The sequence below is a fragment of the Homarus americanus genome, unplaced genomic scaffold, assembly GCF_018991925.1.
Source record: "Homarus americanus isolate GMGI-L3 unplaced genomic scaffold, GMGI_Hamer_2.0 scaffold44508, whole genome shotgun sequence".
NCBI lineage: Eukaryota > Metazoa > Arthropoda > Malacostraca > Decapoda > Nephropidae > Homarus > Homarus americanus.
The window spans coordinates 1-21522 of record NW_024739862.1 but is presented as its reverse complement, the minus strand read 5'-3'; the positions used below and the strand labels follow the sequence as shown (position 1 = coordinate 21522).

At 36.9% G+C, this 21522-nt stretch overlaps 1 long non-coding RNA gene across 1 annotated transcript; it reads right to left on the bottom strand.

Annotated features, from left to right (window-relative positions):
* Nucleotides 1-6039: 6039 nt before the first annotated feature.
* LOC121875017 lies at nt 6040-19392 on the bottom strand. Its single transcript, XR_006090532.1, has 3 exons — nt 19347-19392; nt 15077-15139; nt 6040-6080 (listed from the first exon to the last, which is right to left on the bottom strand). It is a non-coding gene; the product is annotated as an uncharacterized LOC121875017 (long non-coding RNA).
* Between the last annotated feature and the right edge of the window lie 2130 nt (nt 19393-21522).

Genomic DNA, 21522 nt, shown 5'->3' with positions numbered 1-21522 from the left:
CCAGAATAATACACAAGCACCAGAAATGACCTCAAAGTATAAGTGGCGAGTAATTAGCATTGCAAAGTAATTAAAATATTCTAAAAAATCATTTGAACATTTTCTAAAAGCCATTTTAGACAAGTTATAATCAAGATATCAAATTTTGGTTAACAGATCCTTAAGCAGCACATTCAGGAGTACCTATACTGAAATTTTGAAAAAATCCATTTTTGGCCGAAATGAAGAAAATTGTAAGTCTATAGCCTTAAAGGATTTTTGGCCAAAAATACGTTTTCTCTCTGAACTAAAATTTAATGTGCCTAACTATTTAAGTACATCCAGAATAATACACAAGCACCAAGAAATGACCTCGAAAACCCATAAGTGGCGAGTAATTAGCATTACAAAAGTAATTAAAATATTCTAAAATCATTTGAACATTTTCTAAAAGCCATTTGAACAAGTTATAATCAAGATATCAAATTTTGGTTAACAGATCCTTAAACAGCACATTCAGGAGTACCTATACTGAAATTTTGAACAAAATCCATTTTTGGCCGAAATGACGAAAATTGTAAGTCTAAAGCCTTAAAGGATTTTGGCCAAAAATACGTTTTCTCTCTGAACTAACATTTAATGTGCCTAACTATTTAAGTACATCCAGAATAATACACAAACACCAAGAAATGACCTCGAAAACCCATAAGTGGCGAGTAATTAGCATTGCAAAAGTAATTAAAATATTCTAAAAATCATTTGAACATTTTCTAAAAGCCATTTGAACAAGTTATAATCAAGATATCAGAATTTTGGTTAACAGATCCTTAAGCAGCACATTCAGGAGTACCTATCAGGGGCTGTGGAGTCGGAGTCGGAGGAAATTTCGGCTTGTGGCGTCGGAGTCGGAGTCGGTAAAATTGTCCAGACTCCGACTCCGACTCCGACTGAAGCTATTCTGTTCCTAAGAACAAATATATGAACTCAGGCATATTCATTGCAGTGATTCCACTGATCCCACTAATTTTCTTAAATTATTAAAAGAATTTATTTCCATTTTATAAGCATTATTATGAATTTATTGTAGCAGGCACAGTATAGCACTATAATTTTGGACGATAGTCTCTTCTTTACCATTTGAAATTTTGAATTATATCAAATTTTGTTTCGTTGAAAACTGCACAGAGGCTCTCAGCTACAAAACAATTAGCTACAACCTGTTTTTGGTGAGATTAAGGCAAATTTAATTTAATAACTTAATCATGTAAGGTTTTTCCATTTTCCTTAATAAGGTATTCATTTCTTTAATGTACATAAATATATAACTTTACTTTAAAAGGAATTGTAGGATCATCATTTAGATCCACATCAGATTATGAGCTTAAACAAAATTCATATGCTGAGATCGAATTTTTAGATATACATGTTAATGGTGTTTTCTAGTTAATATCTTGAATTCTTAATAAATTTATTTTTCTTTTGATTGAAACTTTGAAAGTCAAGCCTATCATCTTTTTGTAGTTCTTAAATATCGTCCAGATCATTAATAAAGCTGTAGCAGTATAGCCACGGTGTTTTACTTTTTACCTATGCAGGTTACAACATACAAATTACAATTAGGATGGTAGAAATAGTTGTTACAAATAGGCCAAGGAGTCGGAGTCGGAGTCGGAAGCATAAAAATTTGAGGAGTCGGAGTCGGAGTCGAAGGTTTTGTCTTCGACTCCACAGCCCTGGTACCTATACTGAAATTTGGAACAAAATCCATTTTTTGGCCGAAATGACGAAAATTGTAAGTCTAAAGCCTTATAGGATTTTTGGCCAAAAATACTTTTTCTCTCTGAACTAAAATTTAATGTGCCTAACTATTTAAGTACATCCAGAATAATACACAAGCACCAAGAAATGACCTCGAAAACCCATAAGTGGCGAGTAATTAGCATTGCAAAAGTAATTAAAATATTCTAAAAATCATTTGAACATTTTCTAAAAGCCATTTGAACAAGTTATAATCAAGATATCAAATTTTGGTTAACAGATCCTTAAGCAGCACATTCAGGAGTACCTATACTGAAATTTTGAACAAAATCCATTTTTTGGCCGAAATGACGAAAATTGTAAGTCTATAGCCTTAAAGGATTTTTGGCCAAAAATACGTTTTCTCTCTGAACTAAAATTTAATGTGCCTAACTATTTAAGTACATCCAGAATAATACACAAGCACCAAGAAATGACCTCGAAAACCCATAAGTGGCGAGTAATTAGCATTGCAAAAGTAATTAAAATATTCTAAAAATCATTTGAACATTTTCTAAAAGCCATTTGAACAAGTTATAATCAAGATATCAAATTTTGGTTAACAGATCCTTAAGCAGCACATTCAGGAGTACCTATACTGAAATTTTGAACAAAATCCATTTTTTGGCGAAATGACGAAAATTGTAAGTCTAACTTACAGAATTTTTGGCCAAAAATACTTTTTCTCTCTGAACTAAAATTTAATGTGCCTAACTATTTAAGTACATCCAGAATAATACACAAGCACCAAGAAATGACCTCGAAAACCCATAAGTGGCGAGTAATTAGCATTGCAAAAGTAATTAAAATATTCTAAAAATCATTTGAACATTTTCTAAAAGTCATTTGAACAAGTTATAATCAAGATATCAAATTTTGGTTAACAGATCCTTAAGCAGCACATTCAGGAGTACCTATCAGGGCTGTGGAGTCGGAGTCGGAGTCGAGGAGTCAGAGGAAATTTCGGCTTGTGGAGTCGGAGTCGGTAAAATTGTCCAGACTCCGACTCCGACTGAAGCTATTCTGTTCCTAAGAACAAATATATGAACTCAGGCATATTCATTGCAGTGATTCCACTGATCCCACTAATTTTCTTAAATTATTAAAAGAATTTATTTCCATTTTATAAGCATTATTATGAATTTATTGTAGCAGGCACAGTATAGCACTATAATTTTGGACGAAAGTCTCTTCTTTACCATTTGAAATTTTGAATTATATCAAATTTTGTTTCGTTGAAAACTGCACAGAGGCTCTCAGCTACAAAACAATTAGCTACAACCTGTTTTTGGTGAGATTAAGGCAAATTTAATTTAATAACTTAATCATGTAAGGTTTATCCATTTTCCTTAATTAGGTATTCATTTCTTTAATGTACATAAATATATAACTTTACTTTAAAAGGAATTGTAGGATCATCATTTAGATCCACATCAGATTATGAGCTTAAACAAAATTCATATGCTGAGATCGAATTTTTAGATATACATGTTAATGGTGTTTTCTAGTTAATATCTTGAATTCTTAATAAATTTATTTTTCTTTTGATTGAAACTTTGAAAGTCAAGCCTATCATCTTTTTGTAGTTCTTAAATATCGTCCAGATCATTAATAAAGCTGTAGCAGTATAGCCACGGTGTTTTACTTTTTACCTATGCAGGTTACAACATACAAATTACAATTAGGATGGTAGAAATAGTTGTTACAAATAGGCCAAGGAGTCGGAGTTGGAGTCGGAGTCGGAAGCATAAAAATTTGAGGAGTCGGAGTCGAAGGTTTTGTCTTCGACTCCACAGCCCTGATACCTATACTGAAATTTAGACAAAATCCATTTTTGGCCGAAATGACGAAAATTGTAAGTCTAAAGCCTTAAAGGATTTTTGGCCAAAAATACTTTTTTCTCTGAACTAAAATTTAATGTGCCTAACTATTTAAGTACATCCAGAATAATACACAAGCACCAAGAAATGACCTCGAAAACCCATAAGTGGCGAGTAATTAGCATTGCAAAAGTAATTAAAATATTCTAAAAATAATTTGAACATTTTCTAAAAGCCATTTGAACAAGTTATAATCAAGATATCAAATTTTGGTTAACAGATCCTTAAGCAGCACATTCAGGAGTACCTATACTGAAATTTTGAACAAAATCCATTTTTTGGCCGAAATGACAAAAATTGTAAGTCTAAAGCCTTAAAGGATTTTTGGCCAAAAATACATTTTATCTCTGAACTAAAATTTAATGTGCCTAACTATTTAAAGTACATCAGGAATAATACACAAGCACCAAGAAATGACCTCGAAAACCCATAAGTGGCGAGTAATTAGCATTGCAAAAGTAATTAAAATATTCTAAAATCATTTGAACATTTTCTAAAAGCCATTTGAGCAAGTTATAATCAAGATATCAAATTTTGGTTAGCAGATCCTTAAGCAGCACATTCAGGAGTACCTATACTGAAATTTTGAACAAAATCCATTTTTTGGCCGAAATGACAAAAATTGTAAGTCTAAAGCCTTAAAGGATTTTTGGCCAAAAATACATTTTATCTCTGAACTAAAATTTAATGTACTTCGCTTATTTAAGTACATCAGGAATAATACACAAGCACCAAGAAATGACCTCGAAACCCATAAGTGGCAGGTAATTAGCACATTGCAAAAGTAATTAAAATATTCTAAAAAATCATTTGAACATTTTCTAAAAGCCATTTGAACAAGTTATAATCAAGATATCAAATTTTGGTTAACAGATCCTTAAGCAGCACATTCAGGGTACCTATACTGAAATTTTGAACAAAATCCATTTTTTGGCCGAAATGACAAAAATTGTAAGTCTAAAGCCTTAAAGGATTTTTGGCCAAAAATACGTTTTCTCTCTGAACTAAAATTTAATGTGCCTAACTATTTAAGTACATCCAGAATAATACACAAGCACCAAGAAATGACCTCGAAAACCCATAAGTGGCGAGTAATTAGCATTGCAAAAGTAATTAAAATATTCTAAAAATCATTTGAACATTTTCTAAAAGCCATTTGAACAAGTTATAATCAAGATATCAAATTTTAGTTAACAGATCCTTAAGCAGCACATTCAGGAGTACCTATACTGAAATTTTGAACAAAATCCATTTTTGGGCCGAAATGACAAAATTTGTAAGTCTAAAGCCTTAAAGGATTTTTGGCCAAAAATACGTTTTCTCTCTGAACTAAAATTTAATGTGCCTAACTATTTAAGTACATCCAGAATAATACACAAGCACCAAGAAATGACCTCGAAAACCCATAAGTGGCGAGTAATTAGCATTGCAAAAGTAATTAAAATATTCTAAAAACCATTTGAACATTTTCTAAAAGCCATTTGAACAAGTTATAATCAAGATATCAAATTTTGGTTAACAGATCCTTAAGCAGCACATTCAGGAGTACCTATACTGAAATTTTGAAAATCCATTTTTTGGCCGAAATGACAAAAATTGTAAGTCTAAAGCCTTAAAGGATTTTTGGCCAAAAATAATTTTTCTCTCTGAACTAAAATTTAATGTGCCTAACTATTTAAGTACATCCAGAATAATACACAAGCACCAAGAAATGACCTCGAAAACCCATAAGTGGCGAGTAGTAAGCATTGCAAAAGTAATTAAAATATTCTAAAAATCATTTGAACATTTTCTAAAAGCCATTTGAACAAGTTATAATCAAGATATCAAATTTTGGTTAACAGATCCTTAAGCAGCACATTCAGGAGTACCTATACTGAAATTTTGAACAAAATCCATTTTTGGCCGAAATGACAAAAATTGTAAGTCTATAGCCTTAAAGGATTTTTGGCCAAAAATACGTTTTCTCTCTGAACTAAAATTTAATGTGCCTAACTATTTAAGTACATCCAGAATAATACACAAGCACCAAGAAATGACCTCGAAAACCCATAAGTGGCGAGTAATTAGCATTGCAAAAGTAATTAAAATATTCTAAAAATCATTTGAACATTTTCTAAAAGCCATTTGAACAAGTTATAATCAAGATATCAAATTTTGGTTAACAGATCCTTAAGCAGCACATTCAGGAGTACCTATACTGAAATTTTGAACAAAATCCATTTTTTGGCCGAAATGACGAAAATTGTAAGTCTAAAGCCTTAAAGGATTTTTGGCCAAAAATACGTTTTCTCTCTGCCTGAAAAGTGCAGCCTGCAACTCAAATAAAAGTGTTTTTTCCCTGCCCCCTAACGGCTCTGCTCTGTGCATGCTGCTGCCCTGGACTACCGCTCCCCTGGACTGCTCTGTGCTTGCTGCCCTGGCCTGCAAATTTATAGAGCCATTAAGTTTCCATTAATAAATGTCTAAATGTCATTACGTCTTTATTAACCTTTTCCAGCATTTACAATATTTTCAACTTTTACAGAAAATTGACTAAGTTCAGCTTCAGATTTTGAAGCAAAATAATTTAATGTAATACTTGAAAAAATATCTTAATTCATAATATACAAATATAATATACAAATGAAAAATATATATAAACTTGAAAAATAAACAATATATAAATAATATATATATATATATACTGTATATATAAATAAAAAAATATAAAATATAAAAAAATATATATAAATAAAATATATAAATAAAAAAAATATAAATAAATAAAATATAATTAAATAAAAAAATATAAAATAAAATATATATTAATAAAAAATATATATAAATAAAATATATAAATAAAAATATATAAATAAAATATATAAAATAAAAAAAATAACTAAAATAACCTAAAAACCTGAAAAAAATAGCTAAAAATATGAAAAAATAGCTAAAAATATGAAAAAATAGCTAAAAATATGAAAAAATAGCTAAAAATATGAAAAAATTGGCATTTTTTTTATGAAAAAATGGCTAAAAATTGCAAAATTTGAGCAAAAAAATTTCCCTTTTTTTACCCTTAAGTGTTTTTTGAGTTTGCCATTGCCAGGACTAACGTTGAAAAAATTTGGTAAAAGATAATCGGAAGCGTCTCCGGAGGAAGGCCTTCAAATTATCATTCACCAATAATATAAAAAAATACAAGCATAATGGAATACCTGGCCGTGGGAAGAGTAACTCAGTAGGGGCCCAGTGAGTTACTCTCCCCACGTCCAGGTAGTCCGTTATGCCTTATAATACACAGATGCCAAGCTGGAGCTCGTAAGAATGGCACAAATGTTTTACCTCTAAAACCACACAAAAATTTATTACTCAAAATATGCCCAGGAATAATTTTGGCCATTTTTGGACTTAGAATATTTTTAAACAATGAATTTTTGGACTTAGAATAAATTTTGGACTTAGAATACTTTAAACGATGAATTTTTGGACTTGGAATATTTTAAATGATGAATGTTTAGACTTAAATATTTTAAATGATGAATTTTTGGACTTTCATTGAATAAGATCGCTGCAATTCGTACTTCGGTTTAATTCGTATGTTTCTCAAAAAATTAATTGAGCGATTTGAATTTGGAATGAATATGAAATAACTGAGTGGTTCAAAAAGTTGCCTTGGCTGTCATATACAATATTATATTTATAATTATTGTGCAAATATAAATAGTTATAAAATGTACAGTACTTACAATATTAAAGTAAATAATACAGTAATAAATAATGAGAGGTGAGATCGTAGATGATATTCCATAAGTGTAACGGCCACACTGGTAAATGAAGTAAAAACCCTCTTTGGAGAAATATAAGATGAAATTTTGGAGCTGATTTGACTATTGTGCATATTTTATCAGATGAGAAGAGATGCCCCGCCCCCTCCTCAAGAGTTACACCTGATTGGCTGTTGCAAATCTGTCCGATTTCCTCCTGAAGTAATGATGTAGCTATTTCTAAATGAGTTTATTCATAATGACCATTTCTGACGAGAAAGACATTTAGCTAAATTATTTAAAGATTCATACATTAATTATATCAAACATAAACATGTAGGAAGTTTATCAGAAATATTATACAAGAATTAACTGTTAAACTCTGGTGGCAAATTGACGCTTTCGGAGGACGCATTTAATATATACTTATTTTTACCCGCAATAATACACAAATTACATATCTCTTCTCAGATGGGATAAAACACACTATAGGTCCCTCTTCTGCCAACTAACACAACAAAACAAGGGAGAAATACATAGAACAAAGGAAAAGTCTCCTGAGTTAGGTAGGTTGGGGATTAATCTTCTTGATGAGAGCAGTGGACCCCAGACCTGATCCTCAATACTATTACACTTTCTGAATATCATCCACATATTATCAGTTCACCTCACAATGTGCAGTAAGTCTTACAGTTATTTATTACTGTATTATTTACTTTATTATTACTGTTTGTGCACTTAAAAAATATTTGTTTGCACAGTAATTATAAATAAGATTATTTTGTGTGGCAGTCAAGGCATGGTAACTGAGTATGTTTGTTGGTTGGAATAATGAGGAACAATCTGAACAGAAAACGAACAAATAATTGAACAAAAAGATTGAGAAAGTGTGGAATAATGTCAAAATATTCGGAACTCGGTTAATTTGTATTTTCAGTAATTCGGTGGACCACAAACGGCACTATACTCTCATTGATTTGACAAAAGAGACTCTGCGTCACTCAAATTACCGAAAATACGAATTAACCGAGTTTCGAATATTTTGATATTACTCGACAATTCCTAAATTTTTTGTGTTCAATTACTGTATTCATTTGTTTTCTGTTCAGATTGTTCCTCATCATTCCAACCAACAAACATACTCAGGTACTATAGTAGCACCGACATTTCTTTACAACCTATCCTCATGTCATTCTTTGCCTACCTGTAACTCCCCTCCCCTCCACATTCATTTGTGTATCTCTTAACCCAGTTAGTTTCCTCCTTTCTCTCCTGAACCATCTCAGTTTAGCCTCCAGGTACTGTACTTCTCTCTGTTGCCAACCATCTTCCACATCTCACACAATCTTCTTTTCTCTTTTTATCTCTCTTTCCACTTCATCATTCCCGCCATCAACCACACTCAACGGAACATCTTTTATTATGGCCCAGCGTCTTGGTACACTGCCCCTCACTGGCTGCTTCCTAGCCTCTCAACTCATAAGAAAATGCTTCTTTTACATTCAGTTCCTTCACAATTCCCACACTCTCCTTCTTGGAACATCCACCTTCTTCCTCTCCCTCCATCTTTAAGTAACACACACACACACAAGCAACCTGTTCTAATTTCCTGACCAAAATGTAGCCAATCTGGGTTTCTGTGCCACCTGCCTTAGGCCTACACGGTCAGCCTACTTGCCCTATTCTTAAACACATGTTACATACCATCCCCAAACTCAAGTGTTCTTTCACCTTCAGTATTCCTTATTCCAAAGCCTTTCCCACCACGCACACCTTCATAACCCAGCGCGACAAATTTGGACAATAAAAATAGTTTGTTTAAACGGAGATCACTACACAATAAACTGCATCTCCTAAAACAACATTAACTGCCACGACTATAACAGAATAATTGCCGCTCAAGTCACTCGACAGATTTTACGGCAACATTAAATGACGCCGAACTAATGAGATAGAATTCCTAAACGAACAATAAAATGTATTTATGGCTTAGTTTAACCTAAATGGTAAATATATGTAAAGTACCTGAACGGTTCAACAGTCTCACTAAATCACATTAATTCTAAAGTCCTTAAAAACAATTTTGTTCTTTAATTTCAAATCATATTGTGATGGAATTCTAAGTCCAGGTAAATTTAAAATATAAATTTAGCCAAATTATACCTGGATAAACAGTGAGAAATAAAGGTGTTCTGGTTTATAATTAAAATAAGACAAATTGTCAATCTTCCAGAGCCACAGCTAAACATCTCAGTTTAATATTGACCTCCACCTCACACTGGCTCACACTACAACAGAGTAACACCTGTGATGAAACAACATTATCAGAGGAAAGATCAAAATATTTACATACACTAGACACTTATATATATATATATTATTATGTAAACTTATCATATAAGTTTACAATTGGTTCAACCTGCATATAGACAATGTAGGTATACAGTTCATTATGTATATAGCTAATACAGGTATACAGTTCACCATGTATATAGACAATACTGTATAGGTATACAGTTCAGTATATTGTATTAGCCTCTGTCACATTAATATTATATAAATATGAGCTAAGGAAATATATTCATTATATACATTCTATCACCCAGACTATTGAGCATACAGCTACATAAACGTATGTTCTGTCCTCTAGGGTGTACAGCCCATAAACATTTGTTCTGTCACACCTCCTAAGGTGTACAGCCCATATTTGTTCTGTAACATTGCAGATGGTTCTGTCACACCTCCTAGGGTGTACAGCCCATAAACATTTGTTCTGTCACACCTCCTAAGGTGTACAGCCCATAAACATTTGTTCTGTAACACTTCTAGGGTGTACAGCCCATAAATATGTGTTCTGTCACACCTCCTAGGGTGTACAGCCCATAAACATTTGTTCTGTCACACCTCCTAAGGTGTACAGCCCATAAACATTTGTTCTGTAACACTTCTAGGGTGTACAGCCCATAAATATGTGTTCTGTCACACCTCCTAGGGTGTACAGCCCATAAACATTTGTTCTGTCACACCTCCTAGGGTGTACAGCCCATAAACATTTGTTCTGTCACACCTCCTAGGGTGTACAGCCCATAAACATTGTTCTGTCACACCTCCTGGGGTGTACAGCCCATAAACATGTGTTCTGTCACACCTCCTAGGGTGTACAGCCCATAAACATTTGTTCTGTCACACCTCCTAGGGTGTACAGCCCTTAAACATGTGTTCTGTCACACCTCCTAGGGTGTACAGCCCATAAACATTTGTTCTGTCACACCTCCTAGGGTGTACAGCCCATAAACATTTCTTCTGTCACACCTCCTAGGGTGTACAGCCCATAAACATTTCTTCTGTCACACCTCCTGGGGTGTACAGCCCATTAAACTACAGACTCAACCCTCAGTGTGTGGTAGGCTGTTTAGTTAATGACCTGTTGAAGTGTGGTTACTGTCCAGTCACCAGACTCAAGAGAGTTCAGCCCAGTTCACAGCCGGACACGATGCCCTAAAGTGAGACCAGCTCTCCGGGCTGTACCTCTCTCTAATTATATCAGCTAATTACAAGCCAATAGCTAATGCTCATTAGTCTGTCAATACCAAATAATTGTACAGACATTACTACCCAATATAACTATTAAATCAGCATGTGTGTTTACATTAAACCAAGGAACAACGAGTGAAGAGAACATTATCTGTGTGTCTTGCTTAACTTACAAGCGAAGATAATTACAAGTACAACTCAGGACAGCTGTGACAATTTAAACTATCTACGACTGTATCAAAGGTAACATGACGTGAGATGACCCTATATCTCACTCAGCTGTATCAAAGGTGAGATGACCCTATATCTCACTCAGCTGTATCAAAGGTAACATGACGTGAGATGACCCTATATCTCACTCAGCTGCATCAAAGGTAACATGACGTGAGATGACCCTATATCTCACTCGGCTGCATCAAAGGTGACATGACGTGAGATGACCCTATATCTCACTCGGCTGCATCAAAGGTGACATGACGTGAGATGACCCTATATCTCACTCAGCTGCATCAAAGGTGACATGACGTGAGATGACCCTATATCTCACTCAGCTGTATCAAAGGTAACATGACGTGAGATGACCCTATATCTCACTCAGCTGTATCAAAGGTGACATGACGTGAGATGACCCTATATCTCACTCAGCTGTATCAAAGGTGACATGACGTGAGATGACCCTATATCTCACTCGGCTGCATCAAAGGTACCAGCGACTAACCTACACTCGTTCAGGCAAGTGTTAACAAGTGAGATAGTTTGGTATCTTACCACAGCTAAAACAATATAGACAACCCAGGTATACAGTTCACCATGTATATAGACAACACAGGTATACAGTTCAGTATATATTGTGGAAAATGTATAATTCCATGTAATAATTAAGAATTGTAAATAAAACCTGGTAACAATCTGCCCAGTGGAGCCTTGAAGCAACTATCCTCATTTACTCAGTGAGCATTATAGAGGAACAGTCCTTTGTGTTCCTGACCTGCATCTGATAATGGCTGAACCACATCATCAAGGTCAAAAGTAAGTAATAATAAATGGCCGTTATAAACCATCAAGTGCCGTTGAGGACGTCTGTGTTGTGGCCTTCTGAATCCTGCCAAGTTAAACCTTTTAAGGAAGGTCTTCACTCCCTGCAGTAGTTTGTAACAGGTGGGTCAGACCTGCACAGTACCACACCACCGACTTAACGCCAAAATATTTATCATTGTCACCTCAGATCCACTACATCCTCACACAATAATAATTCTTGGCTTTTACACAATAAAGGCCAGAGGAGAGATGGAGTGGCAAGAGAAGGCCACCTTATAGTTGTGTGTGATCAAGACTCATTCATCAGTGGCATAAATGTTAAAGCTCACTATGGCCGAGTCAACATTAAATTAGGATTCACGTAGCGACGTCGTAATTACCGGTAATGAGCCGTTTAGGCAGTTGGTCTGTTAAAACTGTACAGTATGGGAGGAAACTGTAGTATTGTACCTGCAGAAAACCTGCCATGTTTGTTAGTGAGGGTAACATCTGTCCCAGGCTGGGCAATGAACCCAGGACACCACTAAAGATATACAACTCCTGATGTATCTGAGAGACAATCACCAGTGTTTTGGTATAAAAACAATAAACAATATTTTCATGGTTCTATATCACTAAAGTGGTCTAGTTGCTGAATACATTGGACATTTTCCTGCAAATATTTGTATTCCAGGTATTAATCACATGCATTGTCAACTGTCTATCATGGTTAGTACAGTAGTTCTGTCTACAGTACATATAAGACAGATATACTGTAGACAGATGGACAGAAAGATGTAGAGAGATATACCATATTTCCCACCATATAAGACATATATTTTTATTACGTCGGCAGGAGTCAGCCCAAGAATGGGGAGCACATCCCTGTCTCCCACATCTTTAGTGAAACAATTGTCAAATGGCATGCAGTATTTTGTCCTTCCTCTTATTTATTATCATTATTTTTATCCGTTCTTCACATTGGCGAGGGTCAACTGTACTGTACATGTTATGGAACACATTGCAATTCCTTTTATGAAAGTTTAGTTTAGGTGAACTTTCTTGAGACTATAAACCTTTCATGCTATATCTATATCTGTGGTTGCCTTTAATATGGTGAGAAATACAGTACAGTAGTATAGATAGATAGACAGATAGATAGATAGATAGCCTGAAACTTAGATAGAATGCAAGAACAAAATCATCATCACCACCCAAATCATACAGCCATTCTCCTGCAGTCTGTCTTGTCAGGTTCTAAGATCATTTCTTACAATCTCTCCCCATGTCATTCTTGGCCACCTACCACTGGCTCTCCTCCTCACCACATTTAGACTCATGCACCACTTAACCCAGCTGGTCTCATCCATTCTCCCCACCCTCCCGATCTCGGTCTACTTATACGTAAATCTTGGCCGATACTCTCAATACCCAGCCGCCCTCTTAGCTCTGAACGGCGATTCTCATCTTTCAGCGTCACAGTACACATCCACCTCACCATTCTCATTTCAGCTCACTCAAGACTGCATATGTCATCCTCTTTAACTGCCCATGTTTCACGGATATATAACACCACACTTCTCACACCAGTTGTATACATTCTTACTTTCATGTGATGGGAAAGTCCCCATGCTGACAATAAAGACAAGAATTCCCAAAACCTCCTCCAGCCATTGTCACCCAGGCAGCAGAACTCATCCATGACTCACAACACAGCAGCCTTCAGCACCCCATCCAGCACTGATCATGTCACCCAGGCAGCAGAACCCATTCCATGACTCACAACACAGCAGCCTTCATCACCCTCTCCAACACTGATCATGTCACCCAGGCAGCAGAACTCATCCATGACTCACAACACAGCAGCCTTCAGCACCCCATCCAGCACTGATCATGTCACCCAGGCAGCAGAACCCATTCCATGACTCACAACACAGCAGCCTTCATCACCCTCTCCAACACTGATCATGTCACCCAGGCAGCAGAACTCATCCATGACTCACAACACAGCAGCCTTCAGCACCCCATCCAGCACTGATCATGTCACCCAGGCAGCAGAACCCATTCCATGACTCACAACACAGCAGCCTTCATCACCCTCTCCAACACTGATCATGTCACCCAGGCAGCAGAACTCATCCATGACTCACAACACAGCAGCCTTCAGCACCCCATCCAGCACTGATCATGTCACCCAGGCAGCAGAACCCATTCCATGACTCACAACACAGCAGCCTTCATCACCCTCTCCAACACTGATCATGTCACCCAGGCAGCAGAACTCATCCATGACTCACAACACAGCAGCCTTCAGCACCCCCTCCAGCACTGATCATGTCACCCAGGCAGCAGAACCCATTCCATGACTCACAACACAGCAACCTTCAGCACCCCCTCCAGCACTGATCATGTCACCCAGGCAGCAGAACTCATCCATGACTCATAACACAGCAGCCTTCAGCACCCCATCCAGCACTGATTATGTCACCCAGGCAGCAGAACCCATTCCATGACTCACAACACAGCAGCCTTCAGCACCCCCTCCAGCACTGATCATGTCACCCAGGCAGCAGAACCCATTCCATGACTCACAACACAGCAGCCTTCAGCACCCCCTCCAGCACTGATCATGTCACCCAGGCAGCAGAACTCATCCACACAGTCCACGGATAATCTTCAGTGTTGAGTTTCTTCAGTCTTGTCATGGACACATATTTACCTGCACATACATAACACTTACAGTCAGCAACATCCTGCAGTCTGCCATCCACTCCACTGTACATCTTGTGTACCCACCTTCCTCACTCACTGTACCTCTTGTGTACCCACCATCCTCATTCACTGTACCTCTTGTGTACCCACCTTCCTCACTCACTGTACCACTTGTGTACCCACCATCATTCACTGTACCTCTTGTGTATCCACCTTCCTCACTCAATGTCAATATCTTTCTTACTGATAGCATAGATATAGATAAGACAGATGCTTGTATATATAAAGACAGTCTGATAGATGATATAGATACCAAACAGACAGACATACAGGTATTGAAAGACTGATAGAAAGATATAGAAGCACAGATAGATAAAGATAGACAGTTAGACAGACATAAAGACATACTTGTAGCAGCAGAGTCTCCATGATCCAGTTGTTAATTTCTCAAGGGTTTAGTCGTTAACACATCTGGAACAAACAAACAAAAACAGTTAATATACACAACAGTTTATGATAAAAATATGTCCATAAATTAATAGTTATTCAGTACAGCAGTTGTTTGTTTTCCAATGTCGTATGTTTCCATTAGAACAGTATTGCTCACACCACATTCTAGTTTCTTAATTATTTCAAGTTTGTCACTCAATTTCAACGAGTTATTCTTTCTCTTCACACAACGAAGTTTATCACCTATAGGAGCCATTATCATGGGCTTGTACAGTACTCTGTAAATGGAAAGAGTAAGACTCAAAATAATGTTATGTTACACCGGTATTCTATTCATACTGTGCTTGATATAATGCATTCACGGAAATGTAATATTTTTGCTGAAATGGCGTACGTATCACAGTGGAAAGTTGGATAAAATCGTGACGAAAACAATGACTTAATCTTTCTTTCGTTCAAAAGATGTTACCGTAATCCCTTTTCGAATGGTTTTCAGTTAAAAAACTGTTGTATTACAATAATATTCTATCCTAATTGACTTGAATAAATACTACGATACCATATTTCTGAATATTTTCATTAAAATCCATCAAAATCATTTTCCTTGTCATCGTCTGCAGCACCAAACAGCTTCTCCCAGTCCTCTCCTTGAACGGGGCTAGAGGGTACGTGTTTTTCGAATCGTTTTCAGTTAAAAAACTATTACATCACACGTATATTTTACTTAAACTGCGCCCGAATGAATATATTCTTGGAAATAAATAGTGTTGCTGAAACGTGATGTATTTCAATGTAAATTAGGATAAAAATACATGACGAAAACAAAAGACTTTACCTAAGCTTCCGATGTTCTTAAGATGTTACTCGTTTTTATAATAGTTTTCGGATGAAATTCTGTTATATTACAATGATATTCTATTCATACTGTGCTTGATATAATACATGTAATAGTTTTTTAACTGAAAACGATTCGAAAAACACGTACCATCTAGCCCTGTTCAAGGAGAAGACTGGGAGGAGCTCTTTGGTGCTTAAGACGATGACAATGAAATAGATTTTGATGGATTTTAATGAAAATATTCAGAAATATGGTATCGTAGTACTTATTTAAGTGAATTAGGATAGAATATTATTGTAATACAACAGTAGTGACGACGTGGAGGAGGCAGAGGCATAGAGCGGGGAGGTGCGGTGACTGGCGGCAGCAGGGACGAGTGGGGATGCCAGCCAGTACATTACGGATGTACAGTATTAATTGATTTTATAGCTCTTTTTGCATTTTAATATTAAATACCGTACATTACGTTTCAACAAAACTACTATTTATTTCTGAGAATATGGAAATGTAATATTTTTGCTGAAATGACGTACATATTACAGTGGAAAGTGGGATAAAATTGTGACGAAAACAATGACTTTCGCTTTCTTTCGTTCAAAACACGTTACCGTAATCACTTTTCGAATGGTTTTCAGTTGTGGGATTATGAGGCTAATGATAGGATAGAATATTATTGTAATACGGTACGGTACAACAGTTTTTTAACTCAAAACCATTCGAAATGCGATTACGGTAAAATCTTTCGAACAACGAAAGAAAGCGAAAGTCATTGTTTTCGTCATGATTTTATCCCACTTTCCACTGTAATATGTACGTCATTTCAGCCAAAATATTACATTTTCATATTTATTTCTGAGAATATATTCATTCAGTCACAGTTAAGGTAAAATATACTTGTGATGTAATATTTTAATGAGAATATGGTATAGTAGTTTTCTTTTGTTTCAAATTTAATTAACAAAGATTGATGTTTCAAATGTAATGAACAAAAATTTATGTACAGTATCTATAAATAAACTTTAAAAAATGAATACTTTGTTTTACATCGTCCTGTTGTACTGCGCACATCATTGTCATCCCTAAAAATCCCATCTAATTCATATTACGCTACATAACATTCAAATGCACAGCGCTTGTAGAACCCCAGAAAACGGGAAACATTGAGAAAGGACAACTCACCTACTCAAGGTTCCTAGACCCTGTGTTGTATTGTACCCAGGTATAGTTATATCATATCACGTGTATGTATTCATAGCATTAAGGATCACTCAGGGTAGGCATAAGATGAATGTTAAAGTCCAGTTGAGCCGGACTAGGGTACTGTAAGACTAAGTGTGGATCAGGGTTTGAAGGTCCTACTATTTACGTCTGTGAGCGTGGAGCGAACATAACTCCAACAGATATCATATGAAAATACATGAGAACAATGATCTGGAAAAAGGATAAATGTATCAGAACTATGTGAGGTGTTGACAGTGATCTAGAAACTATACTGGAAAGGAAATATCGTGTATGCGTCGGTATGAATTTAATACACCTCGTAGCCTCACGTGACATATACCCACGACAGGTACAGTGATCAGAGAATCTTATGTCTGTGTTCAAATAGTGCAATGTGTGAGAGGAGGATCCCTCATTACAGTTTTTAAGTGAAGTTGATACACCCCCGCCATGATCATTCGGCTTTTGTTTCAAGGCGCGTCATGTACCCGCCTCAGATGCCCCGTTGATATTAAAATCCCAGGCATTTAACCAAGCACTAGCAAACCAAGACCTGACCTTAGTGTGTAATTTAGGATTAATATATGTGTTTATAAGAAATGAGTGACAAGATACCGTGAAGTGTTCAGGTGAGAACCATAAGAAACAAAAGTGTAAATTGAGGATTGGAAACTGTAGGCCTATGTGACGAGAAGCGGCGGGAAGCCGGCCTTAGTCTTTCCCGTTCTGCCGTCACCACAGGTCAGTGTCCTAGCGGGCTATATCCCGCCCTACAAGTAAGGTTGATAAATAGCAGTTACTACAGTTTAAAGCTTTGCCGGATATATAAGTGTGATAGGGATGTGTTAAGGGGTGGGATAACCGCCCGTCAGGCATTATTGCTTAGTCTTTCCCGTTCTGCCGTCACCACAGGTGCCACGTGGTCGGGGTATCTTGCCGCCCGGCCGCCATTGTCTCCTTGAGCGCCACACCAGGTGGGGAATGACTCCCCACTATACCAGTCCACTATGAACCGGTGGATTCCCAGCGCACCACTCCACATGAATAGTCACAACTAAGGAGACCGTGAGAAACTGCGGTCGTCACTTGGAGCGACCTATAATACCAGGCGTAGAAATAGTGCTGGTATGTCTCTAGGTGAAGCCCTCGTCTTTACCCACCGAGGGCGGTGTGCGAACGAGGTGCCCGTTGTGTATACCTAAAAGTCACAAGGAGTCACATACTTGCAGGTATGGAGTGTAACAGGTGTGTTGAGATGGTGCTACTATGTATGATAACCGACGGTGCTAAAATCCACACCAGTGGAACAGTCTGATGTGTTAAGGGATATTGTAAGAAGGAACGACCGAGATACGGCGTTCACCGATTGTTATGCAATAAGTGGGTGGATGACCCGCCAGTAATGTAGGAGTCTGGGGCCCAGCTGGGTAACCAAAATTCCGTTGTTCTTCTGAGGAAGGCCAATTCATGTATGTTGTTTTTACCAGTATGTTTTAGAAGGAATAAATCAATTAAGACATGTTATGGTTTCCCCCTTCTTTACCCTCATCGATCTGGTCAATGGAAAACCTAACCCAATGCCTAGTCCACTCTGCCTGCTACCTAACGAGCTACATGCTGTCCAGAGGGGGTCTGGTGGCAGCGACCCTTAGACATTAAGATTAGAGTTAAATTATCCCCTTAGATTTAGTGACCCCCAGATCTAGCAGTATACTGTGTATACCATACCATGCATTTGGTTACTTTGGGCTTGCTATTATGATGCAAGAGATCTGCCCTGGCAGCTGTACCGACACTCACAGCCGGTGGTGTGTCGTTTCCATTGTTTACTGGTAGTTCCTGGTAAATATTTTTCAACCTAACGAAACTATTAGCCGTTTAGAGGTCAACCCCTAATTTTTTGCCAAATAATTTGGTCTTAAAAACTCGAACTACACACAGGTATACATGGTAAATAAGGACATGGGGGGGCCAGGGGTTTTTTAGGGGGGGGGGGGAGGCAAAAGTACACGGATTTTTAACATTCATGGGTATCTCTCTTACCTAACCCCCGTGTATGTTTAGGGCTGACTGTATGTATGCATGCATAAAACAAGTAGAGTATTAATAAACATGATGGTTCATGTGCTATAACAGGAACAGGTACTGCAGTAAGAGGTGTAGTATTACCTGGGCCTCGGCCATATCCTGCCAAACACTGTGCCTTTAACCTCTCCGAACCTCTTCGTTTTGACGATATAATCAAAGATAGCCGTTCTTTCCTCGTGGGAGTAGTATACATCTTTTCTGTAAAAGAAAACTTATGATAATATACTTTGTTTAATATTTTTTCACACAACTAAAAGGAATATCCTTCCTTCTTTAGGCATTTGCCTCCAGGTGTAATGTTAACCTACATCTATTGAGGATAAAATCTTTCACCTACAAATTGACAATAACACATTTGCTGTAATCAGACATATCTAGTTGCCTCAACCCCAACAATAACCGAATTTTTTCTCCCAAATTTTCTTATTATTGTGGACTAATACTGTAAAACAAGTTAATGATCACCAAAAACAGCACTCATCTTACACCCCCCTCATAAACCCCCCCAAAATAAAATAATAATAAAAAACTCATTTGCCTATCAGTATTTATCTTTCCGTCCCTATTATTAGCCAGAGATTTATAATATTGCTAAGTATAATAGTGTGAAATAATAAGGAAACACCACTATAAAGGTGCTCCTCTACTTAAGAACGTTCAAGAAAATTCCAGATAAAACAAACATTACCTAAGAGGAGAAGAGTGAGCCAGGTTTTAAGGCTGTATTAAAGGGTATAGCTGGGCTAAATATCCATCATCTTTTCAGTTTTTACAATAAGTTTGGTATCTACAGGAGTAAAGTTGGACTTACAAACAAGCCTCAAGAACGTAACTCTTTCGCAAGTAGAGGAGCATCTGTACTTAATTTTTTTCTCAGCTGAGAAAAGATGCCCCGCCCCATGACTGTATTGCTCTAATTTTATCCAAAATTTTATTATAACATGCATATTATCTCGATATTACTACATATTAATTCACAGAAATAAACAAACATGTTGTCAGTGAAGAAGAACACTCACCTCAACCCAAGAAACAGGAAGTTTGCAAGTGTAAGTCCTGGACCCACTCTCCAGAGGATTTTTTCAAAGCACACTAAGTCTCGGTAATTTCCAGGAAGGTCACCTGCAACAAGAAAGTCTCTTTCAGAAACAGGTAATTAAACACAATTGAAATCTTAACTATAAAGTAGAAGGAGTGACGACAACTTGTTTCAGTTGCTCTCCACCCATAGCAGGAAAAGGCTGATATCATCATAATCATCTCCAACATTTCATGTCCATTTCCCACAGTTGTGTGCATAGCCATGATTACCTGATGGAAGCTCTCTAAGCTGCATAATGTCTTTTAATAACATCATAAAGATTAAGTTGTAAATGTGTCCACCAAACTTTGAGGGCTTGGAACCCTTGGAAGCTCTAAACTAGAGTGATTAGGGCTAAACTGACCATCAGCCAACTTCCCCCTAACCATGTCCCATGATCAGATGTTTGACAAAGCAAGGTTGTCCATGGTGGCTTGGAAGGTATGGAAATCACTCTCAAGGTTTCACAGCACATGAGTTACCAATTATTTACTTGTCAGACTTTATCACTGAGCGGGAAGAAGAATCAACCCCACATAATCCACTGACCTCTTATGATGACATCAAAGGAGGAGGATGGGATCTCATTAATTCTTTTTAGGCTCTATTATCAAACAGGATTTCAGGATCTATCCTTTATAACTAGTTATCTGTCAAAAATAACTAATGAATGCTTAAGCTGTGCTGTACAAAGAGCACTCTCATGAAGAAGACCTGACCACAGTTGATACAAAACTGTACCACGTATGAAAATATGGAAGTTAAAGACACACGTAATGAAAATTGAAAATGCCCGAACTGCAAAGGACATCACCGCACTTTGGCAGCACGATGCCCAGTAAGGAAGGATATCATCAAAGACATGAAGGAAAAGGAAAAATCGAACAAACATATAGAAACTTACCAAACCAAAACCTATGCTGCAATAACAAAGTTGCAAGACACTACAGATGGCACGCACGCGCCATCTATCGGACAATCCCAGAACCAGAAATTTGACACGGACAGTCCCTCGCTTAATTCAGATTTCGTCCGATATCGGGATTAAAGGGGTCCGTTTTAACGAGGGTCTACCCTTCACCACACTAGCCACACCGATACATGCCCACATAATCAACGCGGCTAACACGGGAACATTCGGAAAAACTATCAGAGAAATGTTGGCAGCGAACAACC